We start from the raw sequence: 13573 nt of genomic DNA, 5'->3' as shown, positions 1-13573 counted from the left end.
AACATTTAATTTGTTTCTAATAATTGCAGAGAAAGATTTCTTTCTTTTACCAAATTTACTGTAAAGAATTTGATTCCAAACAGTCATACAAAAGAGCTTTAAAAACAGGACTAATTTCACAGTCACATAATTCTGATTCTAAAAAATGTATATTTGGGTAAAAAATAATGAGTCCTACTATTTTATTTATCATATTTTAAGAATTTTTTTCCTTAAAAATTGCTTTATTCCCCTAAATGTGATATATTTTAAGTTTTAGCTTTTTTTTTTTTTTTCTACTCTGATTTGGCTTATTGGAGGACCTAACTTGCCTAATATGGATAGAATACAAATTAAATGCTTCCAAAATATCCAGTTGAAAATTTCACACAGTCAATTATTTTGTCACCTTTTGTAATATCCTTGTTAAATTCATGTTTGTTTGTTTTTTCCAGGAAGAGATTTTCTTTAGGGTAACAATGACTTTGGTGCTATTTGGACACTATCTAACAGCAAAACGCCTTATACCTAGTAGGTACTTAGTTATCCTTAATGAATGGAATAATTAACTAATTAATATGTACTTTTGACAATTCTATATGTATATCCATGTCATGTAAGAATGCTCAACTTACAAGTGCCTATTTAAAAAATTATTAGAATAAAATTTTCTTCATGGCCTAACTACTAACCATTTCTTCTTATTGACCACTCTCTTCTGTGCAAGTGGCAGGGGTGGGTGGGGAGGGAGGGAGGAATGTGGAGTAGCCACAGTTGGAAGGGGAATCCCTGGAACATTGGCTCTCAGACCTGTGAGACCCAAGGCCCCCTATTTATAACAAATATTTTGTTATGCTCCTGTACTACCCTGAAACAGAATCCATAGAAAGTATAGTCAATAATACATATAAGTTAAAGATATATGTCATGCCTTCACTGAAATATAAAAGAGAACATAATGAAGTGGTCAGATGTTTACACTGATAATGAAAATGTTTGAATTTAAGAGATGTAGGAAAATCTTCAAGTTGATTCTTCTTTTTATATTTGACATTTTGAATACGGACGAAAAAGATATATTTAAATGCACCCTTAGAATCACCATGAATCAAGAGCAACAAACGCAGACTGTAGCCAATGTGTTCTGTTGGTGACTCATTTCCACAAGCTGAGATGCTACTGGTGACACCATCTTTAAAGATGGTTAACATTTCTTGGTGAAGTTCTGAATGAAATAAAGCACAATCTTCCCCCAACTTACCTGGGAGTCATATTCCTGGAACACTCAATTTTATTAAAATCATGCTAAAAATAGTTTGTGATTATATGTAAAATAGACTTCGTTTTTAGGCTCAAAAAATTATACAAAAGTTTTTCACCTGTAAATTTAAGGCAGGGCATTAAAAGTTGTGAGAGATATGTGACAATACTTTTTCATCATTTGGGGATGCCCTATGCGTTGTAGGAGGTTTCCCATCCCTGGCTCACTGCTGTATACAATGGTAGTTGTGCCTCTAATCACTGGGACCACCAGAAACACCCCTGCAAATTTCCAAATGGGTAGAGCTGCTTTCATTGAGAAGCACCTCCCTGGATGTTTGTGATAAGCTGAAATAAAAGAAAGTTTTTAATTAAGTTTTGCCAGAGGGTCTGGAATTCACAATAGTGGTCTCTTAGCATATTGTTTCATGGAACTTTCAATCCAATTTTTATAAAGTTTTTATTTGGAAAATCTTGCTGGAACAATGAAATACAATACTGCCAGCTATGTTTGAGCCAGCTCATCTGTAGGGCAATGCTATTCTCACCTTTATGCTAACTGAATAACTTTCCATGTCTTGGCAAATATAGTCATCTTTGCAAATTATTTCCTTTTATATATAGACGTCTAGATTCTTGTTTCTCTTTAGGACATTCTGATTCTTCAATGAATAAGCCTAGTTGGGTGACGGGGTGTGGATTTTGTAATGATTTACTAATCTCTTGTCTTGGCAGATTCCCTGTGAAATCTTCACACCCTTCAGGAGTTAACAAAATTCTTATCACTTGGTAGCTGCTAAGTGACCTCAGTGAAATGAGTTGTTCCTTTTGATCAGATCCATAGTAAATAAAAATGACCGGTTACTACTGGCTGTACAAAGAAACTAAGTTTAAAACGATCTTTCAGACTACGTTACTTTGTCACTTTAGAAATGAGTCATGGAGTGAGGGCAGGTAAAATAGGTGTTCAGTGCTATGTGTTTTTTAGTAAAGAAACACCTTGAGTCCTTGGAATAACAGGCCCATCCTCTTTCAAAAACAATGCAGCAAAGCAAATTAACATAAAAATAAGCAGCAAACTTCTTAGGTGGTGAATATCTCCTCATTGTCTCAGGGTCCCTTCAATAAGGAATCATAGTAATCCTGTGGCTTTCGAGCCCTGGAAGGTTGACGGACGGTAGCTGCTGCCCCCTAGTGTGGGACTCGTTGTTACTGCAGACACTGGGTTGAAATAACCAGCAGCCCACTGCCAAATGCTTGGGAAATAAACAAAGGTGCTTTGTTTAAATGATGCAGACAATTGAGAACGTTTTAGTATCTCATTCTCTCAGAATGTATAGTTATAACACTTTTTTGTAATTGCCTGAAGAAACAGTCCTTTAAATGTTTTCCTGTCACTGCTTATCATCATCATTTTCTGCTTCCTCACTTAGGGTTGGCTATGTAATTTGCAGGGCACACTGCTAAATGAAAATGTGGGATCCGTTGTTTAAAAAGCTGGAAAAGAGTGCCATTAAAGGAACTAAAATACCTTTTCCGTTCTTTGGCAATCTCTCTCTTGATTTGTTATGGTGGTTTTTATTTGCTATTTAGTGTCATTCTTAAGAAAAATTAAACTTTTTAATTACTAGAATGAATTTTATCATTTATTTTTATGTTGTACACTGCAAATTATAAGTGCAAATATAAGCACAAATATAATTGTATAAAGTGAAAATTTAATTCATACTATGAAATTACTGAAATGACACAATTTGTATTTTGTAGCTCACACATGCATATGGATTTTGTTCTTCCCAGAACAGTGGAAATGCTGAGCAAAAGTGCTTCAGCTGTTTTTGTTTCACTTCCTGATTCATGCACATTCAACCAACTATCTTTGGTTTACTGATGGGTAAGTAAGGACTGAAAAGAAAAGGGAGTGTGGGTTGCCCTGACTTTCCCTTTTCTTCTATGTCAAAATATGCAGCAGACATGGTTGGCTAAGTAACATGAGTAAGAAAAAGGATATGATAGGGTTTCTTTGTCATTTGTGCTTCTTAAAACACCATTGCCTTCTATCTGCGTTAGAAGCAAGTTATGATTCAAGGGGAGAGAATGCCCTCTTGGGGCTCTCAGTGCCCCCATTTACTCAACCATAGATGTGACATACGTATCTTGTACTTGCTTTGAATCTCGCTGAACTCCCTTGCATTGTGGCCCCGCTGGACTTCTATGTTCATGGGACATGGAGAATGCTACATGCAGATGGGGAGGTAAGGAATGATGGACGTGCATATTGTGTGTATCTCCTCTGTTCACAGCATGCTCCATTGTCCCACGGTCTTCACTTACAAAACCCAAGTTTAAAAATAAAATTATTAAGAATTTCATGACAGTGACAGCAGAGCATTAAACCAAGCACAGGGCCCTTCTGAGTTCAGGACTGTGTACAGCTGCACAGGTTGCACGCCCACGAATCCCACCGTGAGTAACTTTAATCAGTTCCACGAGAGTACAACCCAAATCTGTTTGGCTTGTTTGGACTTGCATCAATTTCAAATGGGAATGTATAATTCAGGCTCTTCGGAAGAATGTGGAGGGACTTTTCTTAGTGTACAGCCACTGGTCAATGGTTACTCGTAGGCAGGGACAGCTGAAATGGGGTTCTGTGGCTGGAGCCATGTGCATGGGCCCCACCTCCAGAATACAAATCATGGCATTCTGACTCAGAGCCTTCATTCTGAAATGGGGATAAAGATCATTAATACAGGAATCATGAGAGAATATTTACTACATCTAATGGGGCATGCTTTAAAAGACCAGAGGATATTTGCAGTAAAGAAACCAGAAAGAGGTTTTTCCTACTCCTCAGTATGATTAAGTTTACTTTTAAAACTTTGTAGTATTTCAGAACAGATAAGTAGTAGAGTTTCTTCAGCTTAACCTTTTAAAGGGTGTTGAAATATGCGTGGTAGGACTGAATTTTAGTTGAAAATTTATGAAATTAATTTATGAAAGATTCAATCAAAATGCATTTATTCTGTGAGTACCAGGCTCAGAGCAGGTGCGGAGAGTGAGAGTCCGGAAGTAGAAGGCAGAGCTCCTGCCTTCCAGGACCCATCTGTTTGGAAATCAGAATGACAGCCATGGAATGATAAGAAAACAGTGTAAGGTCCAATTTTAAAAATTCCACTAGTCTAGTAATAAAAGTTTATTTCACTCAACGTAGACAAAAATCTCTTGATGACATATCTCAGTTTCCTGCCTTCTCAAAGGGTATCTGGAATCCGATTTGATTTTTTTCTTGATGGCCAACAGTAATTGGCATTAGCCTGTTAGAATTTTCAAGTTATTTCTTCTCCCTTCTTTCTCCTCTTCCTTCAATAAAATTCCCTTTTCCTGTTTTCTTCCCTGGGTGTAGGGTTATCAGTATTTTCCTTCTCTGAATGATCAGTGTATCTGTTTCCATCAGACCAGCTACTCTCCATTTCTTCACTTGCTGCCTCTGATTGGGCAAAGGCTGGAATACCAGCTAATGACTTTGTCTCCAGACAGAGCTTCTTAGTCCTGTGTGTGGATCCGTATCTCCAACTGGTATCATTCTCTTTCTGCCCGAAGGACTTTAACATTTCTTACAGTTCAGGTCTTCTGGTGATGAATTCTTTCAACTTTGTTTATTCCACCTTTATTTTGAAAGACAGTAATGATCTTACAATCAGCCAGATATGAGATTTATTTTTGCATGCACGTACTCCCAATTTTAATGAAGTGAGTTTTTGTTCCACTGATCTTGTGGCCTTGACTAATTAGTCCACCACTGTAGATACAAAATAGACATGGCTAGACATGTATTTGGTTTTCCTACAATGGAAGTTTTCCTATAATGGAAGATTCAGTGGATTTTGCTTCATTTTTTTCTAGTCTTTATAGTAAGAAAAGTCCTGCCTCTTAACAATTGTTGAAAGCATTATATAATTGAACTATAAGTTCAAACTACAGGCTTATAAGAGTTAGAATAAGTCTCAGAATCATATAGTCCAATCTTTGCCTCCACACACAAAGCGTTCTTATTTTACAGATAAAAGAGGCAATCATGTAAGAATTAAGTTCATTTGCCACCGGTACACAACAGAAGCCATATTTTATTTTATGTACGAAGATCATGTTCCTCTGCCTTAGATTATTTCTCCATGTTAGGGTGTGTAGATTCAGTATGATAGCCTTGAGGTGAGTTTTGGGATAGAGCAGGAAGAACGAGGAGTAGGTCGTAGCACATTAACTTCTAAACATATAGGGACATTTTCTCTTACCCTTCGTTTACAAGGTCCAGGGTTTGTCTGTCTTTGTATTCACACCACCCAGGAGAATGCCTGCCACATAGGAGGTGCTCCGCAAGTGTTCTTATTGTTGGCTGATAAAGATCATTGGCTGTCATCCCTGTTAAGAGACTGATTTTGGGCCCTAAGGAACCTACAGAGTGAACTAACATCTAAGTTGTAAATAATTTGGAAAGAGGACTGTGAAAGAAAACGTTTCTTTAATTTTAAAAATATGACCACAGTGACTATGACATTGTTTTCCTTAAAAGATCTATATGTAAAATCATTGATCTCTGTTTAAGAGAATACAGCAAATGTAGCAGAGCCATAAATGTGACCATCAAAAGGCACAAAAGACAAGGTAGGAAATAAAACCAATTTATGTGACTTTAAAAAATGGCTGTAGAGGCCGACCAGTGGCGCAGCAGTTAAGTTCGCACTTTCCGCTATGGTGGCCCGGGGTTCGCCAGTTTGGATCCTGGGTGCAGATCTATGTACTGCTTGTCAAGCCATGCTGTGGCAGGCGTCCCACATAAAAAGAAAATGGGCACAGATGTTAGCTCAGGGCCAGTCTTCCTCAGCAAAAAGAGGAGGATTGGCAGCAGATGTTAGCTCAGGGCTAATCTTCCTCAAAAAATAAAAATAAAAAAACAAAACGAAAACAACAAAAAAAACCCCAGCTGTAAATATTAATAGAGAAGGGTGACCCAGGAGTAAGCATAAGGCAACTACTTTTCAGAGCTGGAAGAAATTTTAGAAATCATCCTGGCCAGCCTTTTAATTTTACAGAAGATAATGCCAAAGCCCAGAGGAGTGAAATGGCTTTTCAAAGCCTCACAGGAAAAGCGGAAAATTAGGCCTAGAACCTGGTTTATTTCTCATTACAGCTCTTTCTGCTCTTCAACTCAACCTGCTCCAAATGCTTTATCTTCAATATGGAAAATCAAATACAAATATAGGCTTGGAGTAAAGATCCAGAACAAAGGGAAAACAAGAAGGTAATTAGTTTTATATGCCAAGGGATTTTTTTAGGTAAAATAAAAGCAGAATATTAATATTCACATCCCTTCAAATTTGAAAGTCTTCCAAGCACCAGTTTCTCAGTGTAGACAGAAATTTTTCAGTGAAATTTAGCAGCATAAAGACAAATCTCCAACTTTAAAAAGATGGGAATTTGTGGGGTAATTGCAGGTAATATTCACAATGTCAGAAGATCAAGCTCTGGTTTTGTAAAGACTGAAGGAGCGTAACTTGAGCCAAAATGGAGTCCTCCTGCAGAGGGCATCGCATGACCAGGCAGGGAGCCACAGCTGTGGTGCAGGGCGCACCCCGCAAGGGAGACCGCTTCAATGGCGCTCTGAGGGAGACCTGGAGGATGACGCCGGTGGCAGTTGGAGACAACAGAACGAGGCAACGTCAGGCTTCACGTGCCCTCCACGCACGCAAACTTTCCCACTCTTTCTGCACACATCCTCTGTGCTGCAGGCTGGTTTGGAGAAAAGTCAGGCTTTTTCTAAATCAAATAAATGGTCAGCAGAGGTTGAGGAAAGTCTACTGAGAACGCATTTTCTCCGAGTTGTGGTAAATAAAACACACAAGTAAAAGAATCATTAAAAACTACTTGTGCCACTCAAACTTTAAGAATTTGCTTTGATGACATTCTGAAGAAAGGTAGTTAAACTAATTTCCATTTGGGCAAGAATGTGTTCATTCTGCTTATCTTAAATTAGAGATATTAAGCCTAATGGATTTTTGAAGAAATAATTCAATGAGAAGGAGCTGTGGGCATGGAAGAGAGAGAGGGAGGTAAGCAGATAGAGCAGATGGAGAGGACATGTTGAGGAATGTACCTCTGGGCAAGAGAAAGGAAATTGAGGCAAAGGACACCTGGGCTTTGGAAATGGACCTAGAGCTTGGCATGGTGGATCAAGGACTGACCTCAGGTTATATAACTCAGATATCTGGGACAGAGATGGAATTGCGCATTAGGAATGAGAGGTGATCCTGAATAGAGTCCATTGGAGAAATAAATTTCCATGTATTTCCAACTTGAATGTTCATGTACTGGAGTCCATGATATAGATGAAGGCAGATGAGAGGTGAGAGGTCATAGTCTTGAATACTTCAGTATGGTCCTCTATATGAAGGTAAGGTCACCGGGCCAAATGCAGACTTCTTTCAAGTAGGTGCCGAGAGTATATGCATAAAGTATATACTAAGCATTGGTGAACAAGCAGAGGAAGGGCAAGTGAGAAGGGACCAGGTCCACAGCAGCATATCCTCATCTCTGTGCCTGCTTCTCCCTTGCCAGCTCCTCCAGCACCAGTGCTGTGGCCAGGAGAGTGAAGTCTAGGAGAAAGATGAAGAGGCCATCTGGAGTGGAGGACAGGTAGGCTGTGGAGCCAGTAAGAACAGATCCATGTTTTTGTTATCTCATTTGTTAGTGATTTGACTTGGTTAATGAGTCTTCATCTACTCATATGCAAGATGGAATTCATTCATTTGTCTTCATTCAATTAATATTTACTGAATGTATATCATGTGCCAAGGCTTGGAACAGGTACTGAGAATACAGGGAAAACAAAACGGACAGGGTCCCTGCCCTTGTGGTGCTTACAGTATAGTGAAGACAGATATTCAGTCATCAGACAGATCACTGTCTAATTAGGATAGCTGTTGTGATAGCAAGTTAAGGATGCTATGAGCATAGAATGGGTGAACCTAATTGGGAGGAGGGAAGGAAGGATGTCAGGTAAAGTTTTATAACTAAAACCAGTAGGGCAGGTGTGAGGATTGGAGCCATAGGGGCCTCTTTGTGCAGAGTCAGTCTTTAACAGCAATAGACAGCCTGATGTAGAAGGACACCCTGCAGTGAGGGTGTGGGAGCAGGTAAGTTTTAGCCAGAGTTTCAGCCACACCGAGTGGGGAGACTGGATCCTCATCCTAGGCATATGTGTCAGGAGTTACTGACCTTTCCTCAGACTGATTACCTCTTAACTGTTCTCTGTGTTCCCTGGCTGCCCAAATTGTGGACAATGTTCAGTGAAAAACTTTAGAGACTGAATTGACTGATGAATTTAAATTTATGCCATATTTGTGATTTATATTCTTAATCGTCCTGATTTTCAAACCTTTCTACATTTATGTCTTTGTTGCACATCATAGAATTGCGGGGGCTAGAGCTGGAAAAGAGTTAGAAATCATCTCATCTTAGATCTTCATTTTACAAAGGTGGAAACTGAGGCCCAGAGAGAGTCAGTGCCTTGTCCAATGTCATGTGGCTCTTATGAAAGAGAGATGACGTCAGAACTTGAGTCTCCAGACTTCTTTGTACTTTCTGCTTTACCATCTCTTTTAACGTGTCCGACAGAGTCAGGAAACGGTGAGTTCAAACAAACATAAAGTTAACCTGTTAGAAACCATTTCTAATAAATTCTAGCAGTGAAGCAACTCTGGCAAAAGACAGTAAATGAAATGAAATAGGCAAAAATTTCTTTACAATTAAATGTTAAATAAATATCACATTTGTTCTTTCTCTTAATTACATATAGTCTCCGTCAGTTTGAGGCACTTTCCCTACCATTGCCCTTTACTCCGCTTTGGAGAGCACAAGAATCCCTGGACCTCAATAATTCAGGGAAGAAGAGTAGGGCCTGGTTCTCAGGCCCTGTTGAAGGAGCAGCATCAAAGGCCCAGGCTGAGCTGGCAGCTATCTACTCCCCACCACCACACGTGTGCATCGGCACTCCAGCTGAGCTCAGCACGGGGGTGGCCCACGCTGGCCTGAGGCCTCAGCAGCCAGCGCAAAGGGGTCTGCAGCCCACAACCCTCATCCCCTCTCAGAGTCTGGAGGGATCTCATCTCCAGGTGTTGACTTGCCTGTTCACCCCTCGCTCCCCAGGTCCAATCCAGTCTATCGGTTCTGTTGGCCTGCTACGTTTCTATCATAAAGATCGTTTGCAAGGCAGTCTCCTCTCATCTCAAAATTCTCTTCATTTACCTTAAATCACCCACATACCAAAAGCAATTTGCCACCCTAAGAGGTAAGAAGAGCCCAGATGTTTGGCTACTTACTGATCTTTTCTCCTTTCTGGGCATTGAGGCCAGAATTGAAGAGAAAGGTGATGCGGTTAATATTCTCGAGAAAACCTAGAGTTGCTAAAAACAAAACCAAAAGAAACTAAAAACCAAAAGACAATGGTTAAATTTGTCCTCATGTCACCCTATTACCTAAGTACAATTCTGCTTAGACAAGTGTTCATGCCACCAGTTTTTCCATGATGACCTCCTCTGACGTTTTCATTTCTAATTCCTCGTGGTCCCCTCTCTGGGCTCTTCTGTCTGTTGACCTCCTAAATGCAGACGTCCCTCCAGCTCTAGGCCTCGCTCCTCTTCTTGGAGTCCTCTAGCACTCCTCCAGCTGGAACCTGCATGTGAATAACGTGAGGATCTTGCTGAAATACAAATTCTAACTCAGTAAGTCCGGAGTGGGGCCTGACTCTCTACACTTCTAACCAGTCCCTACGTGACACCAATGCAGCTGGTCCTCTGACCATACTGAGAACAAATGTTTGTGCTTCCCCCTGAGAAAATTTACCTCTTCTTCATTTAAAAGTATATTTGTGTTTGGGAGCAGGGGTTCTCCTGCAGTTTTAACTATTGTCTCAGTGCAGATAGTTTCTATATGTCCATCTCCAGCTTTGCTTCCTTCTCAAGTTTCAGACCTGCATATTCAGATGCTTTCTGGATACCTCAGTGTGGATCCTACCAGCATCCCAACAGGACAAGTGCAACGCTTTATTCCTCATCCTCTCAATAGCTTCTTTCCTGGTGGATCCCACTTCCGTGAAAGATATCACGAAGTGGTAGAATTTCAGGATGTCCTCCAGGTCCCTAGTGCCCTAAACGGACCTGAAAAAAATGCCAAATGTTTGCTGATTTAGAAGAATCAGGGGCATAACTTTAAGGCAATAGCAAATGAAAAACAGTGAAAATCAGTTTGGAAGATTTCTCTTACTTGTTTGTGTCATAAAGGAAGAACTGTCAAGGCAACAAGGCACTTAATGGGGTATTATAATAGATATGAACTGATTCCTATAAAACAGAGTTTCAAGAACTTGCCCAGGCTTCCATTTGGTGCCTCCATTAGAAGTTCCACTTACCACACTGCAGAGGGAAGCCCTCTGTGAGTATTTGCTAAGAGGACCCTGTAAAGAGTTGAGCCATTATGTTTTCTCTAAATCTTATAAGTTTATTTGGTGTCAGAGCTCTTGGCAAGAGGGATATGGTCAAATAGCAATAGCGGTATAGCCATTCCAGTGGTTTACTTGAGACTCCTACTGGAGAGTCTGTATACAGTGGTATTCAATAAGAAGAAAGGTTTGGATTTGGCTGCTATTGTATGTATTATAATGTAAATAGTCTATATATAACATAGTGCATATATAGGTGTATATATACATATACATGTACATGTATATACTGTGATGGTTAATTTTGTGTGTCAACTGACTGGGCCTTAAGCCAGATGCCAGACTTTGAAATTTTTGCTGTGCCATCCTTTGGGCAATCTCTTCATATCTGTCCTTGCACTGCACAGTCTAGGAATTTTCCATTTAGTCCACCTTGGATTTTTCATGGGCTATGTTAGACATATTTCAGGGCAAAATGGTGACACAAGGTGAAGAGTTTTCAATGCTATTTATTAGAGGGGAGTTTGGAGAGGATGGAAGATCAGGACAGTTTTTCACAGATTCGACATTTAAGCAGGTCTATTACAACTGCCTCCCAGTGAGTTTCCCTAATATCAATCTCATCCCACTGCAGCCCAATCACTGCAACATTGCCACAGTAAGCTTTCTAAAAAGCGAATCTAATCTTGAGGGTCCTTTGACCTTGTTTGGCTCTCCATTATCTACCTGAAATTCAGTCCTTCACAATATGGCCTCATTTTCTATCATTCCCTCTTCTTCTTACCCCTACTCAGTGCACTCTCTACTTTCCCGTGACCTCCCAAATGTCCATATTGGGAATCTGTACACAAGGAGCCTCTGAAAACTTTCCTTGGAGTCCATGGACCTCAAGTTACAGATCCCTTCCATAAACTGAGACTGTAACATTGATCAGTATATGGCAGAATATCTGACAATGGATTGTTTTTAAGATGTTGAATTGCAAAATACGTATTGTTAGGTTATAAAGCTGCATTAAATTGGGAGGGGATGTCTAGAAAATAAGCATTTTAGATCTAAAGGTATTTCTTTAGCCACTATTTTGGAAATAGAGTAGATCAAGTTTGAGTCTGTTCATAGGACATTTTATCTATGAATTTAATTTTAATTTGGGAAGGCTTAAAGGTAATTCCATTCAGATTTTTTAAAAGTGTAAACCTCTTTAAAATATCTTCTCCCTTCGCTTTATTAGATTTGAGAAGATTGATCGAATGAGTAATTGGGAGAAGGCTCCCAGCTAGGAAAAGGCCTATCCTTTCTGAGTCAGTTGCTTGGAAACAAAGCTGGTCTCTGCAGGCTTGCCAGGAATTCCAATCCTTGCTTGCCGAAGCCTAACGCGGGCTCTGCGGCCCGGACACCTCCTCTTCCTTTCTGCAGGTGTGCCGGCGTCTCCTCCAGGCCTTTACTCTAGCGGCACCTTTTAAGAGAGGTCTCCCCAGCCCACACATATAAAGTTGCAATCCTTCCCCCAACATCTGGCACTTCCTATTGCTCTTTGCTGCTTTATTTTTTTTCTCCTTGGCTTTTATCACAATCAAAAATACTATATATTTTAGTTGGTTCCTCTGTCTTTCTCTCTGGAATATGAGCTCCACGTGGGCAGGGACTCTGGTCTTTCTGGTCTGATATACTGCTCTACCTCCCGCATCTGAGTGAAAGCCCTTTGACTCGTCTGGAGCCTAATCCACCTCTGCAGCGGGGCCTGTCTGATTGGCCCACTCACGGCCCACTGGCTCCTGTAGCACTCCACCCTCAACAAAAGTAAACTCATTATTGATCTGACATTAAAACTCACATCTTCCATTTGGGATTGATTACTTTAAAAGTGTTTAGAGGAGGTAAGTATTTTGATAAAGTAAGATTCTGCACATGCGTCCTAAAACTCAGTTACACACATACGAGTTAGGAAGGATTTCACTGACAGCAGAAAGTGTGAAAAAGACAGGATTTTAGGGAACTATCAGCTCAATGATTCAAAGAGAGGAGGTTCGCAAAAAACTAACCACCCACCCATGGAGTTTAGTTTTAGGCTGCATAACGATGAATCAATTTCCTCCAGGTTGACCTGGTCAAATCACAAATGGAGTTTTGTGATCAGTCCTTGGCTCCACATTCAGCCCATAGTCTACAGTATGTTCAGGAGAAAGGAGACTGGAAATTATACTGTATGAAAAACTTGGGAAAATTTAGCCTGGGAAAGAGAACACTAGGGGACATAACAGATGCCTGCAAATATCTGAGGCGCTGTCATATTGGTGAGAAATGGTTTCTTCTGTGTGGTATTAAGGAAAGTTGGAAATTATAGGGAAATCTATTCTGGCTCAATGAAAAGGAAACCTTTCTCGCCTGTGGAGATAGCCCAGGATGGTATAGTCTTTGAGGATCCTGGTGCAGGCTGGATTTGGTGGGGAGGATGTGGAAATGGGTCACGGTGGCACTCAGTGATTGCCACATTTGCCGCCCTCTTGGCTGAGTGGGTGGCTCCTGGTGTACATTCTGCAGGTGTCCCTGCTCTCCCCAGCCTCCTTTTGAGTGCTACCTGTTGCCACACAGCATTTTAACTCATTGTGTTCTTTGCTTAAAGTGTCTATAATTTCCTTTATGCTTAAAAAAATCATTTGTTACTAAGTATTACAATTCATTTATTTGATTTTCATGCTGCTAGCAGTTGCAAAAATTTGGGGATGAGTTTGTATTGTCCACTCTCTTCACTTCTTTTCATTCTGGACCAAAGTCAGACCGTTCTACCATCTTGGACACATACTTACGGCAGATGAATGAAAGTGGCCCATACAGGACACA

General features: G+C 40.2%; 1 long non-coding RNA gene across 2 annotated transcripts in view; it reads left to right on the top strand.

Moving 5' to 3' along the window:
- Positions 1-13573, top strand: part of LOC138924779 (uncharacterized) — a 46928-nt gene that overhangs the window by 13838 nt on the left and 19517 nt on the right. Inside the window, exons 4-6 of one of the 2 annotated variants that reach the window (XR_011440001.1) lie at positions 435-510; positions 3007-3133; positions 6428-6538. This is a non-coding gene — a long non-coding RNA (uncharacterized lncRNA). Of the gene's footprint in view, positions 1-434; positions 511-3006; positions 3134-6427; positions 6539-13573 lie in introns of those variants that run through there. The other variant, XR_011440000.1, reaches the window with a different exon arrangement.

The sequence above is a fragment of the Equus caballus genome, chromosome 6, assembly GCF_041296265.1.
Source record: "Equus caballus isolate H_3958 breed thoroughbred chromosome 6, TB-T2T, whole genome shotgun sequence".
Classification (NCBI taxonomy): Eukaryota; Metazoa; Chordata; class Mammalia; order Perissodactyla; family Equidae; genus Equus; species Equus caballus.
This window is presented reverse-complemented; position numbering and strand designations above follow the sequence as displayed.